Source organism: Megascapheus bottae, chromosome 8 (genome assembly GCF_031878675.1).
Source record: "Megascapheus bottae isolate mThoBot1 chromosome 8, mThoBot2.hap1, whole genome shotgun sequence".
Classification (NCBI taxonomy): Eukaryota; Metazoa; Chordata; class Mammalia; order Rodentia; family Geomyidae; genus Megascapheus; species Megascapheus bottae.
In genome coordinates this window covers 1,665,994-1,680,876 of record NC_143516.1, presented here as the reverse complement: position 1 = coordinate 1,680,876, position 14,883 = coordinate 1,665,994, and the positions used below count along the sequence as shown (strand labels likewise).

General features: G+C 58.4%; 1 long non-coding RNA gene across 1 annotated transcript; it reads left to right on the top strand.

Moving 5' to 3' along the window:
- Nucleotides 1-227: 227 nt before the first annotated feature.
- Nucleotides 228-5,414, top strand: LOC150059426 (uncharacterized). The gene is made up of 4 exons (XR_016536365.1): nucleotides 228-356; nucleotides 1,436-1,565; nucleotides 3,817-3,901; nucleotides 4,331-5,414. It is a non-coding gene; the product is annotated as an uncharacterized LOC150059426 (long non-coding RNA).
- Nucleotides 5,415-14,883: the final 9,469 nt, after the last annotated feature.

The following is a 14,883-nucleotide window of genomic DNA, read 5'->3' as shown; positions in this document are numbered from 1 at the left end:
CTGAGCTGGCTCTCCTCGGGCCCAGCGCACGTACCTGTCCATGCCACTCAGTTTGCCGCTCTCCTCAGGTGCCTCTAGCAAGGCCAAAGCCCAGGTGGCGGGGCCCGAGGAGGAGGCCGGGAGGAAGTCACGATGGCGATGTGCTGAGAACCAGGCGGGATTGTGACTCATAAGGGGAGAGTTCTGGGCTCCTGAGGCGTCAGGGGGGTCCACCCTGTGGTGCTGGCCCCTGCCAGCCTCTCGGAAGCCTCCGTAGCCAGCTGCTGCTGCTGGCAGAGGCAAGGCTGCTGTGTGCCTCTGGGTCCATCTGCCTTCTGGGTGCCAGGTGCGGTCAGCACACACACACACTTCCCCAGGTAAGCCTGTCCCTCGCCTATGTTCAATTGACAAGGTGACACGACTACCTCATGGCTCTTCCTGCCACCTAGACAGACAGCCACCGTCTTCCTCTACAGCAACACGAACTCTGCTTTATCAAACACAAGGAGAGCAAGGGCTCGCCGGGTAGGGCAGACACACCCGGCCCTCACCCCGTCCCACTCCCCCGTCCCACTCCCCTCCCCTCTCCTCCCCTCCCCTCCTTGGTGTTTTAAACGGCTTTGCCACATTACCTCAGTGCTAGTTTTATTTTAAAAAGCTGACTGTGTGCACTTGTTTTCCACTGGCTTTTTAAGCCCCTCCTATGTGCATTATTCGCTGGGCTAGACGCATGTTACCGACTCAGCATGAGAGGCCCACCTCGGGAAACCGCCCCGCCCCTCCAGCCCTGAAGCTTGGTCCTGGAAGACTGGACAGAGCCCCAGAGGGTGGCCCGGGCTGGGGTGGGGGCTGGCTCTGGGAGGCTCAGCCTCTGAGGCCCCTTGAGTGCTGGAGAAGAATTCAGGGCCAGCCAGCTGGCAGGGTCTGGGCGGGAAAGAGGAGACTTCCTGCAGCACTGGAAGTGGACTGGTTTCTTCCTGCAGGATGGCTTCAACATTTTCTCTAAACGAGGGAGCAGCACTCTCACAACCTCTGGAAGAATGTGCAGTGCAGCCCGGCCCTGTGCCGGAGCCAGCAGCAGAGCCTGGCCCTTTGCCCACGGGCGTGGGACCCAGTGGCAGGGCAGACAGGCTGATCCAGCTAACAGAGGCTGCTGCTGTCTCGGCGCCGCCAGGCCCTTCCGGGTGGACATCAGCAGAGCAGAGCCCTTCACTGGTGGGGGCCAGGGACAGGGCCCCTTCTCAAGCATGCTGGACAGACCTCACAGCGCCAGCATCTGCCCTATACCTCTGTGTCCTGGGCACAGTGGGGTGAACCCTCAGGTGGACAGCCGCCCCCACTCCCCTCCTCGAGAGCTCACCTGCAGAGGCTCCTCCCAGGCGCTGGCTCCAGCGCTGGGCTCTGGTGGCCTGTGGTCCTGAATTAATGCAATCACCTTATCTTGATCTCTCTGCAGGTCCCCTGAGTGCCTGGTTTGCAAGGAGCAGATCTCCTGATCTGAGGACAGGGAGGCCACCAGCAGAGGGGACGGATGACCCCAGGGCTCCTCTTTGAGTTGGTCCCTCTTCCCTGACGGCCTCTCCTGGGTAGGACTTCTTTTCAGTAACTCAGATGACTGACTCTTGTGGGGCACTCAGGAGTGGAGTTGATTAGCTTATTGGTTTGAGGAGAGGCCATGTTTACTGATAAACTGATGACACAGATAAGACTGGCTTCTTCCCTTCCACCACAGGGAGCTGGGATTAAAGGACGGCTGATTGGCAGTACCAGGCAGTACTGCTTTTCAATCAGTGCCTTACCAGAAGCAAAAAGCACTCCAAGTGTCTGCCGGTTCCACGGCGGAATTCTTAGGGAATTCAGAGTGGATGGGTGCTGTGGTGAGCCAGCAAACCCTGGGGCCATGTATAGAGAGCCAGTCTGCCCAGTCCCCCCCCCCCCCCATGGAAGGGGAAGGGACAGTGCTGGAAAGGGTGGGTGCCAGCCCGGCCCTAGGCCCCGAGGTGTGGGTGTCCTTCTCAAAGTGACCTGCAGAGAAGTCCAGTCCTGTGCTGGCTCCTCCTTGTGGAGGCCAAGGCTGGCATCTGTCCCTAGAGCCTGCAGAGGTGGGTGAGAGCTGGCCCACTTTGGTTCTCTGGCCTAAGGGAGAGCTAAGTAAAGCCTGCCTCATACATTTTTTTTTTTTGCCAGTCCTGGGCTTGAGCTCAGGGCCTGAGCACTGTCCTTGGGTTCTTTCTCTCAAGGCTAGAGCTCTACCACTAGAGCCACATCACCACTTCTGGCTTTTTTCTTTGTATGTAGTACCGAGGAATCAAACCTGGGTTTTCATGCATACTAGGCAAGCACTCTACCACGAGACCACACTCACGGCCCCTGTCTCATACTTTTAAACTCTGAAAACACAATATCAACTTTCTCGGAATTGTGTTGACTAAGCAAATTCCCACTGTAGAAGCAAATCCTTCTGTTTTTGTTGTGGCGGATGTGCCAGTTCTGGGGCTCACACTCGGGTCGGGGTGTTGTCCCTGAGCTTTGTGCTCAACACAGCCCTCTACTGCCTGAAGCACAGCTCTGCTTCTGGGGTTCTGGTGGTAACTTTCCTGCCCAGGCTGGCTTTGAAGCGTGAGTGCCTCTTCCGTCGTTAGGATTACAGGTGTGAGCCCTTGATTGGGTTTTGGACCTATATTCAGAATTCCCCAGAACTCCCATTGTGAGGAACACTCACACCCCTCCCAGAGACAAGAAGTGCAGCAAAAGCTAGATTCTGCAGCTGCTCTTGCTGGACTGGCGACTGTGAGGGAGGCTGGCTGTGGGGAGCCACAGGTCCTGCCCTTCCTGGGTGGAGGGCGCCTGGGGATTTTAGAAGCAGGCTTTTGGATACCCGCCCCCCGGCCCCCCGCTTTGTTCTTCAGTGTCGGGAAGGCTGTGCCTGCGCTGGCAAGTGGAGTTTGTAACTGTGTTCTTATTTTATGAGGGTCCATTCCTCCCTTGCTAATTGGCAAGACCCCTTCTAATCTGCCCTGGTTATCTGCGGGCTTTCCAGTGTGTGAACTTCGTCTGGCCTGCCACTCACTGTGTAAATGAGCCCTGGCCATTTCCCACCCAGAGCCCAATGCTTCCACTTGAAAATGGACCCCCACTGGCTTCTAACACCCCCCAGCTCTTATTGGTCTGATTGTTGTTCTTAGATCCTTTGTTTTTCAAGTCATTATAGAATTTTTTCACTTTCTTTATCACGGAAGTTTCCCTTGGTTCCCAGAGCAGAGTGTTGAACAGTGACTCAGGTGTGGTTGTTGTAAACAGCGGCGTCTCACACAGGGGATAAAGCTGTACATCACCCTTATGATAAAATTTAAATAATAATTAAAAGAAACTGCTGGGGTGATGCGGAGTCAGAACCAGTCCCATGAGTCCATCACGTGGCTGTGGCGGGAAGCCAGCTCCCATCCCCCGCTGGCGTGCTGCGCATGCCCTCTTTTCTGCTAGCACAGTGTCGGGGGCCCGCCTTCCCACAGCGCCCCACTTGGGCTCTCCACTGGCCCCCCACACTCTCAGAGGCAGCCAGGGGACCAGGGAGCCACACAGCTGTTTGGGTGGTCAGTGGCCCGTGGCAGGTCGCCCTCACTGGGCCGGTTAGCACTGGCCTGTGTTGGTTGGCACTGGTCTGGTTGGCACCGGCACCCAGATGGGCGTGTGGAGTCTGGGCAGAAGACCTGGCACCCCGTGTGGGTCCTCAGCTGTCCTGCGAGGAACGGGATCACGGGGGAGTTGGTGTTGGTGAGAGCATAGGCTGCAGGCCAACTTTTCACTTTTCTTACAAATTCTCGCCTTTTACCGTAGCAACGTGTACTGCGTAATTGTCTTTCACGTCCTTGTTCGATGTCAGTTCCACCGTACGTGACGTTCTGCGTGCCGGACTTGCTTCGTGAGTATTGTACGTCCGCGTGTGCCTGTTCTCACAGCAGGCAGAGCTGCGTGGATCACAAGCTCTACGCCGAGCTGCTCTGGGACCACAGGGTCCTTGGGCTGCCTCTGGAAGTTTGCAAGGCAGTCTGGGTGGAGATCACTCGGCAGGGCTTTCTTGTTTTCTTCGCAGTCTTGCGCTGTAGGCCAGGCTGCCCTCTAGCCCTCCAGCCTGAGCATCCGTGGTGAGATTACAAGCATGCACTACCCTGCGTGCACGTGACAAGTGCTCTGGGGGCCCTGACTGGAGGAGGGCCTGTGGGGAGAGGGAAAGGGGACTCAGCGGAAGGGACGCAGAGACAGGGAGAAAGGGACCGTGGAAACGCTGAGGCGTGGGATGGAAGAGCCCGGCATGACCCTTACTTCTCTCCTTTCTTTTGTCTCCCTCAAGAGGGTGGACCATGCAAAGAGCAGAAAATGGAAGATAAGACGACTGACCCAGGGTTAGAGCAGAAACTCTGGCAGGGGATTTCAGCCCCTACAGCCTGAAGATGACAGTTAAGCTGATAAAGCAAAACCTGCCTGACAACCAAAGGGCAACAGGCGCCTTCAAAAGAATGAGGAGTAAGAAGGACAAAGGAGGGCGGGTCTGAGGACAGCACAGCCAGCACTCAGGGGAGACAGTAGGAGATCCCCACCATTGCTGTCCAAGCCCCACCATGCCACCCAAGCTGGCCCTGCCAGGTGAGGACTGAGGAAGGGGCTGCATGCTGACCTGCGGCTTCTGCTCCTGTGTCTGTGCCACGCGCCCTCCTTTTCTGCCACCTGTCACCTTACTATGGTCACGTCTCACCTCAGTCCTTCTCTTCTCTGACACAAGGACCAAGGCTGTTTTGCCGCCCTGAACTTCCTGGTAGCCTGTTTGGTGTGCTGGTGAGAAGGTCAGGGAGGAGGTGTGTCCTTTCCTAACACAGACTCACAGGTCGTAGTCTAGCGTGGGTGACTAGCCTAGCCACAGGGGTCATACAATGTCACACAATGGTTTTCTGGAGCACCCCACCCACGGAAAGACTCATGATGGACTCCATTCCAGCCAAAGGTGGGCCGAAACCCAGTTCTAAAGCAGCCAAGCCTAGCAGGAAAGCCCTGGCCTGCAGGTCTGGTGTTAACGGCATCACCTTCCACTCCAGGACGGCTGCCCCTCTGTCTGCGTCTGTGAAGGGATTTGTCCTGAGCTGCTCTGGGTAGGACTGGGACCACCTGCCAGAAGACTTCTCCCTGGTGTCACTATGTCCCTGACTCCCTGAGACAATGGACTGTGGACTGGATAGCCTGACGCTGACCTTGAAGCCTGCCTGGGACCCATGAGGCTGGGGCTGCTTGAATGGTGGCTGCCTACCGCTCTCCCTCGACCCAAGGCCAGCGTCTTCAGCCTGCTGGGGGAGGAAGGGTGGCCCACAGGCAGAAGTACCCTCTTCCTGTGGCATGGCCACACCATGCAATCTCCTCCTAGTAAATGTCCCTTACCACCTCTCCATGTGCACATTGTGGGTGCTTTTTTGTTTCTTTCATTTTATTTGTTATTGTTGGGTAATGTCTAGAGGGGTTACAGTTACATTCACCAGGTGGTAGGTGCGATACTTCTCACACCTCCATGCCCCTTCGCATGGTTTTGTCCCCATTTCCCTCCCCCACCTCCCAAGAGTGCTCTTTCATTTCTTTTGCCAGACCTGCCTGGGTCTTGAACTCAGGACCTGCACACTGTCCCCAAGCTGCTTTTTTGCTCAATGCTAGTGTTCTACCACTTGAGCCACAGCACCACTTCTGGCTTTTGCTGTATATGTGGTACCCAGGGCTTCACGAAGGCTAAGCAAGCAGTCTACCCCTAGGCCACGCTCTGCGCCCCTGAGAGAATTCTTTTCATGTCAGATGCAAACATTTGGATGAGCTAATTTCTGAAAACAATTGTGATAAAAGAACAGATGCTTGGGGCTCAGAGAGCTCCTTGGCTGCCATAGCCTCAGGCCTTCGCTGTCTGTGTGTCTGGGTCCTGAGGAGGGACAGACTGTGGCTTCCTGATGAAGACTATTCTAATGGACAACCAGGTGGGTCACATCTGTGATCCCAGCTCCTCAGAGGCTGAGATCCTGTGAGAACTGTGGTTTGAGCCCAGGCAAATCTGTGAGAGACGTGTCCCTAATTAATCAGCGAGAAGCCAGAAGCATACCTCTGGTTCCGTGGCAAAGTCCCCGGCTTAAGTGAAAAACTGAGGGCTAGCCTGCAGGTCCGTGCTGGCCCCACACGCAAACGCAAGCGGCCCCTTACCCCCTCACCGTCACCTGTTCACAGGGCACAGCTGTGCATCTCGTCGCAGAAGAGGGCACATCCGCCAGCCTCAGGCTTTGTGGCCAGGAGGAGAGGAGTTCAGGTGCAGTGTGAATGCAGTGAGGGTGATGGGAGACTCTGAGGAAAGAAACGTGGCAGGAAAAAAGGTTGGTTATATGGCATGATGGCCGGGTGGCATGATGACACGATGACACGGTGGCACGATGACACGGTGGCACGGCACGGTGGCATGGTGGCCCGGTGGCATGATGACACAGTGGCCTGGTGGCACAGTGGCACGATAACATGGTGGCACAATGACACAGTGGCACGGTGGCACGATGACACGGTGGCATGATGTCATGGTGGCCGGGTGGCACGATGACACGGTGGCCCGGTGGCACGGGACGAGGTGCTCCAGAGCACAGTTGCAGTCCTCGGTACAGGTGTGGACTCTGGGTTGCGCAGAGGAAGGGTTAGGGCAGGGGACAAGGAGTTGAGGAGTCCGGGTTCAGGGGCGGCCCAGCCGACCGCTCCCGTTTCCTCGGGTCCTGGAGGTTATTGTCGTGGCTGATCACAGCTGTCCTTAACTGCTGCCCACCACCGCTGTCCACCACTGTCCACCACCGCTGTCCACCACCGCTGTCCACCACCACAGTCCACCACCACTGTCCACCACTGTCCACCACTGTCCATCTCCACTGTCCATCTCCACTGTCCACCACTGTCCATCTCCACTGCCCACCACCGCTGTCCACCACTGTCCATCTCCACTGTCCACCACCGCTGTCCACCACCACTGTCCACCACTGTCCATCTCCACTGTCCACCACAGCTGTCCTCCACTGTCCACCACCACTGTCCACCTCCACTGTCCACCACCGCTGTCCACCACTGTCCACCTCCACTGTCCACCACAGCTGTCCTCCACTGCTATCCACCTCCGCTGTCCTCCACTGTCCACCACCACTGTCCATCTCCACTGTCCACGACTGCTGTCCACCACTGCCCACCACTGTCCATCTCCACTGTCCACAAACGCTGTCCACCACTGTCCACCTCCACTGTCTACCACTGCTGTCCACCACTGTCCATCCCCACTGTCCACCACCATTGTCCACCACTGTCCACCTCCACTGTCTACCACTGCTGTCCACCACTGTCCATCTCCACTGTCCACCACCGCTGTCCACCACTGTCCACCACCGCTGTCCACCTCCACTGTCCACCACCGCCATCCACCAGCAGCTGTCTTTGGGAGCAGCCCCCCACCCGTCCCCATGAGATGGCCCCTGGCTCCAGGGGCTGTGGAAATGGCCTCACTCTGGGTGACCTGTCCCGAGGCCTCGGCTGTTCCTCGGGAGGTGTGGCCAGGGTGGTCAAGACCTGACCCAAGTGACCTGAGGGGGCTGCAGCGTGACTTGGAGAGAACAGCGGTGGCATCGGATGGGCTCCATGCCGGCCCCAAATAGGCTTTCACGGACTGAAGGTGAGCTGACGGTGAGAGGGGGAGGAGACCCTGCTGGGCAGAGCACACCTCGGGCCTGCACACCCTCCTCCTTCCCATCATGCCCCGGTGTCCACCCCACACCCACCGGGCGCCCCTGGCAGTGGCTCACAGAACTAAAGCGTCCCAAGCTGTGCGGTGCCTGGCTAGCGGGTCCTCGGGAAGCCCGCTCCAGAAGGGCTCTGGACCATTGCCATGCAGCATTGGAAAGAAAGCACATGGGGCAGGCCCTCCCGCAGCCGGCCCCGAGAGGACAAACCCCCACCAGAGAAGAGTCCACACCCCCACACCCCTCCATGTTTTCCTCCACCAGGAGAAGGTTAGGTGGATGGACAGGCACCGGCGTGGGGCACTGTAATCGGTCAGGAGCCCCAGTTATCAGGTCGCAGGGACACTCACCACCCGCCCACCACAGGCCGACTGGTCCTGCCGACCTCTGCGACCTATACAACAAATGTCTTCCCCAGCTACCCAGAGACACCCCCCCCCCCTTGCAGATGCCGCTTGGCTCTTGCCAGTCTGGCCATGATTTCTGGGAGCAGTGATGTCTTCCCACCACACTGCAGTCACCATTCTGCAGAGCCCTAGAGCATTTCAGGACTGCCAGACGGCTGCCACCGCCAGCCTCCATGCAGGCAATTGTCCGCATTCCTGACCAGGCAGACTCGACCCACGGTCTGTTTTGCAGAAACTCCGAGTTCTTTCCTCTGAGATGGATTGATCTTTGCTACGTGGCTGCTCAGTGGGGCGGAAGGGCCCAGAGCAACACGGAGGGTGACTTTCCCCTGCAGGAGGAGCTCTAGGTGGGGGCTGCGAGGTGTGAACCCCAGAGGGGAGAATTCCTTCTGCGTGGGGGGCCCAGGAGGGCGCTGGCACCGTGGAGGTGCTCCACAGAACACAGCGTCCCAGCCCCAGAAAGCCCGGCACAGGCGGGGCCCGGCGTCCGTGGGCCCAGGGCAGGGACTTGCTCTTCTTTTGGAACAGGAAATGCTAAGTGCCAACACACCAGATTCGATTTTATTGAAATCTGACCACACTAAGCGTAGGTGGTGTTTTGGGCAGTGTGCATGAGCTGGCAGGAGAGGGCTCCCAGCGGTAACCCATAGGCGCACTCGGTACTCGTGAACAAGGGCTCCCCCGTAGCCCCTCGTCCCCCACTCAGCCCATGTGTTTGGTGGGCTTCCATCTGCTCTTTGTGTCTGCACTGTACATCGTTCTGTGCCGCTGCATGCGTGTGTGACGTGCTTTGATCCTCCAGGCCCTCGTCACCCCACCCCCACCTCCTGCCGTGCCACCACATGTCCCACTAATGTCACCGTCATCATGAACGTGGAGTGCACGAAAGCACGCCGCAGCTGGTTTTTCTGAACTTCACTTGTTTTGCTGGAGATATGGATCTCTTATTCTCTCCACTTTTCTTCCAATGTAGTAAATTTTTTCTTCTTTTTGGCAGAGTAGTATTGTGTGTGTGTGTGTGTGTGTGTGTGAGAGAGAGATTTTTTTATTCATTCATTAGTCGTTGGCCCTAGCTGGTTTCACAGTGGGGCGACCGTGGCCAGGCAGCGTGAGACGCCCCTGACTGACAGGTTGGTCCCTGCCTGTGGGTTTATATCCTTCAGACATTCGCCTGGGCGCGGCAGGGCGGGGTCATGGGGCGGCCGTTCTCAGAGTTTGAGAAGCCACCATACTGATTTCCACAAAGGCAGAGCTGTCTGTGTCGTCAGCAGCATTGTGTATGGGTCTCTTATTCTCTGTGTCCTTGCTGCGATTTTTCCTTTCTTTCTTCTAATAAAAGCAAAGGGAATGTGCACTAGGAAAGCGATAAGGAGTGAGACGATGGGTGGTGTGGTTTCGTGGGGAGGCCTCCATGTCAAGCCTTATCTCAGAGCTCAGAGGACGGCGAGGAGGAAGCAGCCAGGGCCACCCAGGCGTCTATGCCAGTATAGACTGACCTGTGCCCGTGTGTGTATGCCAGTATAAACTAAATTGTGCCCGTGTGTGTGCCAGCCCTGGCTTGAGCTCAGGGCCTGAGCACTGTCCCTGGAGTTTTCTTAAGGCTAGAGCTCTACCACTGGAGCCTCAGCATCACTTCTGGCTTTTTTCTATGTATGTGGTACTGAGGAATCGAACCCCGGTCTTTGTGCATGCTAGGCAAGCAGTCTACCACCAGGCCACACTCCCGGCTCCCAGTCCTTATCTTTTTTGTTGTTTCTTTTAGTCACGTCTGATGCTCTACCAGTTGAGCCGCACCTCTATTCCATGATGGCTAAGAGGAGACGAGTCCTTTCTATCTGGCTGCCCAGCTGGCATGGCACTGTACTGCACAGATCTCAGCCTCGCGGTAGCCATAACGTAGCTAGGTCTACAGGGGTGAAGTACCAGAGCCGCCGAGAGCCCCATGCACCATCACAGGCCCTGGGTTTCCAGGGAGCTTCCATGTTCTGTCCGGGGGTGTCAAGCGGTCCACTGGCCAGGCCAGCGGCCCCCTCTCAGCCTCTCGGCTCTTGAAAAGCCCATTCCAAGCATCCTCGGGTGGATTCTGGAGGGTTTTCCTGAAAGATGACGCATGCTCTGTCCTCTAGATCTGCCTCCTTCCCAGGCTGTGGAGAGGAGGAGAGGGCAGGGTGGGGAGGAGAGAGCGGGGTGGGGGAGGAGATGGCGTGGTAGAGGGGCAGAGGTGGTGAGGAGGAGAGGGAGGGGTGGGGGAGGAGAGGGGGCGGCCCCATAGGCCAGCATGAAGAGTCCTTGGACGCCTGCAGCCCCCCAAAGGCCATCCGAGCGGTGGGGCGGTGTGGTGATGCCATCAGCTCAGCCATTCCTCCCCAGCCATGCAGAGGCACCTGCGCTGACCAGTGACAGCATTGCTCCAAAGCTGGGACGCCAGGCCCCGCTCCGCTGCCCTCTCGGCAGGGAGGGGATTCCTTTCAGACCCCGGAAGCTTCGAAGACATTCCAGCACGGAGAGGAAGTGTACTCTATGATCCCCGGCTGCTGGAGTGAAGAAAGCTCCAGTGTGTGTTATCATCTGGTTGAAACGCAAAAAGGGCATCCGCCCTCACCCTGGAGTCGCCTTTTCTTTACTTTTTGCCTGCTTTCCACTGCTAGCGAGGGGCAAGGCTCTGGTTCTGCTGTTCTCAGAAGCCGGGAAGAGACAAGGGGGCAGCTGTGCTGCATGCAGATCTAACAATAAAACGCCCATGCCCCCCACAAGCTTTGACCCCAGGGGAGCTCTCTGGAGCTGGTGGGGAGAGGCCGCTCAAACAGCCTCAGAAGCCCACAGCCCCGGGCCCTGCCCGGCCCCCACAGGGCTCTGAGAAGACAGGCAGGCGGCCCGGGTTCCCTCTGCATCTCAGGGGCAGCCAGGCTGCTTTGTGCTGGCCAGGGCGCTGGCCTGTCCCTCCCTCTGCCTGACGCTTCCAGAGTTCACCCCGCTGGCTCACAAACAATCCTGTCTCAGACTCACTGGGTTTGGACCCAGCGTGTGGACACTGCTTTCCGGAGGCACCGTGAGGTTCTGTGAGGGAGAGTCTGGGGGGCTGTTCTACATAGAAACAAATTATGAATGTACAACTGGCTTTACGTTTTGGCAGCTGTTTAATTGATTTTGCCAGTGCATTATGACAACATGATTACCATTTCTAGATATTGCCTCAAATTGTTACATTTCATAAGTCTCCTCTACTATTTTTAACTAAGCTCTTTCGATGCCCTTTCACATATCAAACATTGTTTTGCATAGATTTTACTTGCAGACGTTATTAACTGCAGTTGGAAAAATATTTCTCATGATGAGGGAAGCTCACGTAGGCTGTATAATTTGGTTTCAGCCCTGCATTCTTTTCGATTAAATTTGAGCCTTCATGCAAATGGCTCATTTGAAATAAGTACAGACAGTCCAGATGCAGCGAGCATTCGAGCATTCATTGTGCGAATGCTTAACCATTGGCAAGCTAGCGGCTCTTTCAGATCAACAAAGAATGTCAGCAGACAGGAGTGCAAGGCCGGCGCTGAGTTCCCTCTGAGGCCTCGGCTGTTCTCCTGAGTCTGGAGTCTCCGATGCCCCAGGGCCCCAGGTCTTCTCTGCAGGCCCCGGGCTCTTCTTGTCCTCCCCTCCTCCACTGACCCCCCCCCCCCCGCCCCTGTTCTGCCTCTATGGAGGGCTGAGAAGCAGCCAGCCGGCAGGAGTGAATACTTTCCCCGCCAGCCTCACTCCGCCCTCTCCATCTCATCCCCTAAGAGTGATCTACTTTCCATCTGCCTCCTGGCCTCTGGTCCCTGCCCCTCCCAGGGCCACCTCTGTCCCGGGTCTCTAGCCGTGACCAGTCACTGCCACCTCGGGGCCAGGACAGCCAGGCCAAGAGACCAGGGCGACGAGGAGCTGGCCGCCCAGCCATGGAGGCTCCTGATGGCAGAGCCTAGAGCCAAGTGCGACAGGCACAGGACCCTCCTTGTCCTGTCCTCTCCTCCCCGCCCGCCGTGCCACCTCGGGAAGCCACCTCCGGGCCTCTCACCGAGGAGCCTACATTTGCCGGCGCTCTTCCCCGAGGGCAGCCTGAGTCCAGGCCAGCCTGGGTGTTCTGAGAGAGCGTGGGCTGCGGACCCATGGACCCCCACCCCGGCCCCAGGGGTCCTGCTTGCAGGCCCATCCCCGGTCCCCGGGGAATCCGGGTCACTTGATAAGCCCTTCTTTTCTGAGAGCCGAGCTTGGCAAACAGTGCTGTGTAGGAGGAAGCTTTTTATTCACTTCTGCGTTTCCCCCATTTTATTTTTATCATGGAGCTAAGTTTATCATTAAAACACAAAACAAAACAGGTCCACGCCCTGAGTGGGCGCTGCCATCCCCAGTCCTGGGCCTCCAGTGCCGGCCTCTCGCACGTCTGGCTCCCCGAGGACACGGCCGCTGGCCGCTGCTCTGCGTTTGCTGGCCCCCAGCCCTGTGAAGAAGCCAGGTGGACAGAGGCAGGTGAATGAATGAATGGTCCCGGCAGGGTAGCCACGTCCCAGGTGGACAGAGGCAGGTGAATGAATGGTCCCGGCAGGGTAGCCCCGTCCCAGGTGGACAGAGGCAGGTGAATGAATGAATGGTCCCGGCAGGGTAGCCACGTCCCAGGTGGACAGAGGCAGGTGAATGGTCCCGGCAGGGTAGCCCCGTCCCAGGTGGACAGAGGCAGGTGAATGAATGGTTCCCGGCAGGGTAGCCACGTCCCAGGTGGACAGAGGCAGGTGAATGAATGGTCCCGGCAGGGTAGCCACGTCCCAGGTGGACAGAGGCAGGTGAATGAATGAATGGTCCCGGCAGGGTAGCCACGTCCCAGGTGGACAGAGGCAGGTGAATGGTCCCGGCAGGGTAGCCCCGTCCCAGGTGGACAGAGGCAGGTGAATGAATGGTTCCCGGCAGGGTAGCCACGTCCCAGGTGGACAGAGGCAGGTGAATGGTCCCGGCAGGGTAGCCACGTCCCAGGTGGACAGAGGCAGGTGAATGGTTCCCGGCAGGGTAGCCCCGTCCCAGGTGGACAGAGGCAGGTGAATGAATGGTTCCCGGCAGGGTAGCCACGTCCCAGGTGGACAGAGGCAGGTGAATGGTTCCCGGCAGGGTAGCCACGTCTCAGGTGGACAGAGGCAGGTGAATGAATGGTTCCCGGCAGGGTAGCCCCGTCCCAGGTGGACAGAGGCAGGTGAATGGTTCCCGGCAGGGTAGCCACGTCCCAGGTGGACAGAGGCAGGTGAATGGTCCCGGCAGGGTAGCCACGTCCCAGGTGGACAGAGGCAGGTGAATGGTCCCGGCAGGGTAGCCACGTCCCAGGTGGACAGAGGCAGGTGAATGAATGGTCCCAGCAGGGTAGCCACGTCCCAGGTGGACAGAGGCAGGTGAATGGTCCCGGCAGGGTAGCCCCGTCCCAGGTGGACAGAGGCAGGTGAATGGTTCCCGGCAGGGTAGCCACGTCCCAGGTGGACAGAGGCAGGTGAATGGTTCCCGGCAGGGTAGCCACGTCTCAGGTGGACAGAGGCAGGTGAATGAATGGTTCCCGGCAGGGTAGCCACGTCCCAGGTGGACAGAGGCAGGTGAATGGTCCCGGCAGGGTAGCCACGTCCCAGGTGGACAGAGGCAGGTGAATGGTCCCGGCAGGGTAGCCACGTCCCAGGTGGACAGAGGCAGGTGAATGAATGAATGGTCCCGGCAGGGTAGCCACGTCCCAGGTGGACAGAGGCAGGTGAATGGTCCCGGCAGGGTAGCCCCGTCCCAGGTGGACAGAGGCAGGTGAATGAATGGTCCCGGCAGGGTAGCCCCGTCCCAGGTGGACAGAGGCAGGTGAATGGTTCCCGGCAGGGTAGCCACGTCCCAGGTGGACAGAGGCAGGTGAATGGTCCCGGCAGGGTAGCCCCGTCCCAGGTGGACAGAGGCAGGTGAATGAATGGTCCCGGCAGGGTAGCCACGTCCCAGGTGGACAGAGGCAGGTGAATGAATGGTCCCGGCAGGGTAGCCCCGTCCCAGGTGGACAGAGGCAGGTGAATGGTTCCCGGCAGGGTAGCCCCGTCCCAGGTGGACAGAGGCAGGTGAATGGTCCTGGCAGGGTAGCCACGTCCCAGGTGGACAGAGGCAGGTGAATGAATGGTTCCCGGCAGGGTAGCCACGTCCCAGGTGGACAGAGGCAGGTGAATGGTCCCGGCAGGGTAGCCACGTCCCAGGTGGACAGAGGCAGGTGAATGGTCCCGGCAGGGTAGCCACGTCCCAGGTGGACAGAGGCAGGTGAATGAATGAATGGTCCCGGCAGGGTAGCCACGTCCCAGGTGGACAGAGGCAGGTGAATGGTCCCGGCAGGGTAGCCACGTCCCAGGTGGACAGAGGCAGGTGAATGGTCCCGGCAGGGTAGCCACGTCCCAGGTGGACAGAGGCAGGTGAATGGTCCCGGCAGGGTAGCCACGTCCCAGGTGGACAGAGGCAGGTGAATGGTTCCCGGCAGGGTAGCCCCGTCCCAGGTGGACAGAGGCAGGTGAATGAATGGTTCCCGGCAGGGTAGCCACGTCCCAGGTGGACAGAGGCAGGTGAATGGTTCCCGGCAGGGTAGCCACGTCTCAGGTGGACAGAGGCAGGTGAATGAATGGTTCCCGGCAGGGTAGCCCCGTCCCAGGTGGACAGAGGCAGGTGAATGGTTCCCGGCAGGGTAGCCACGT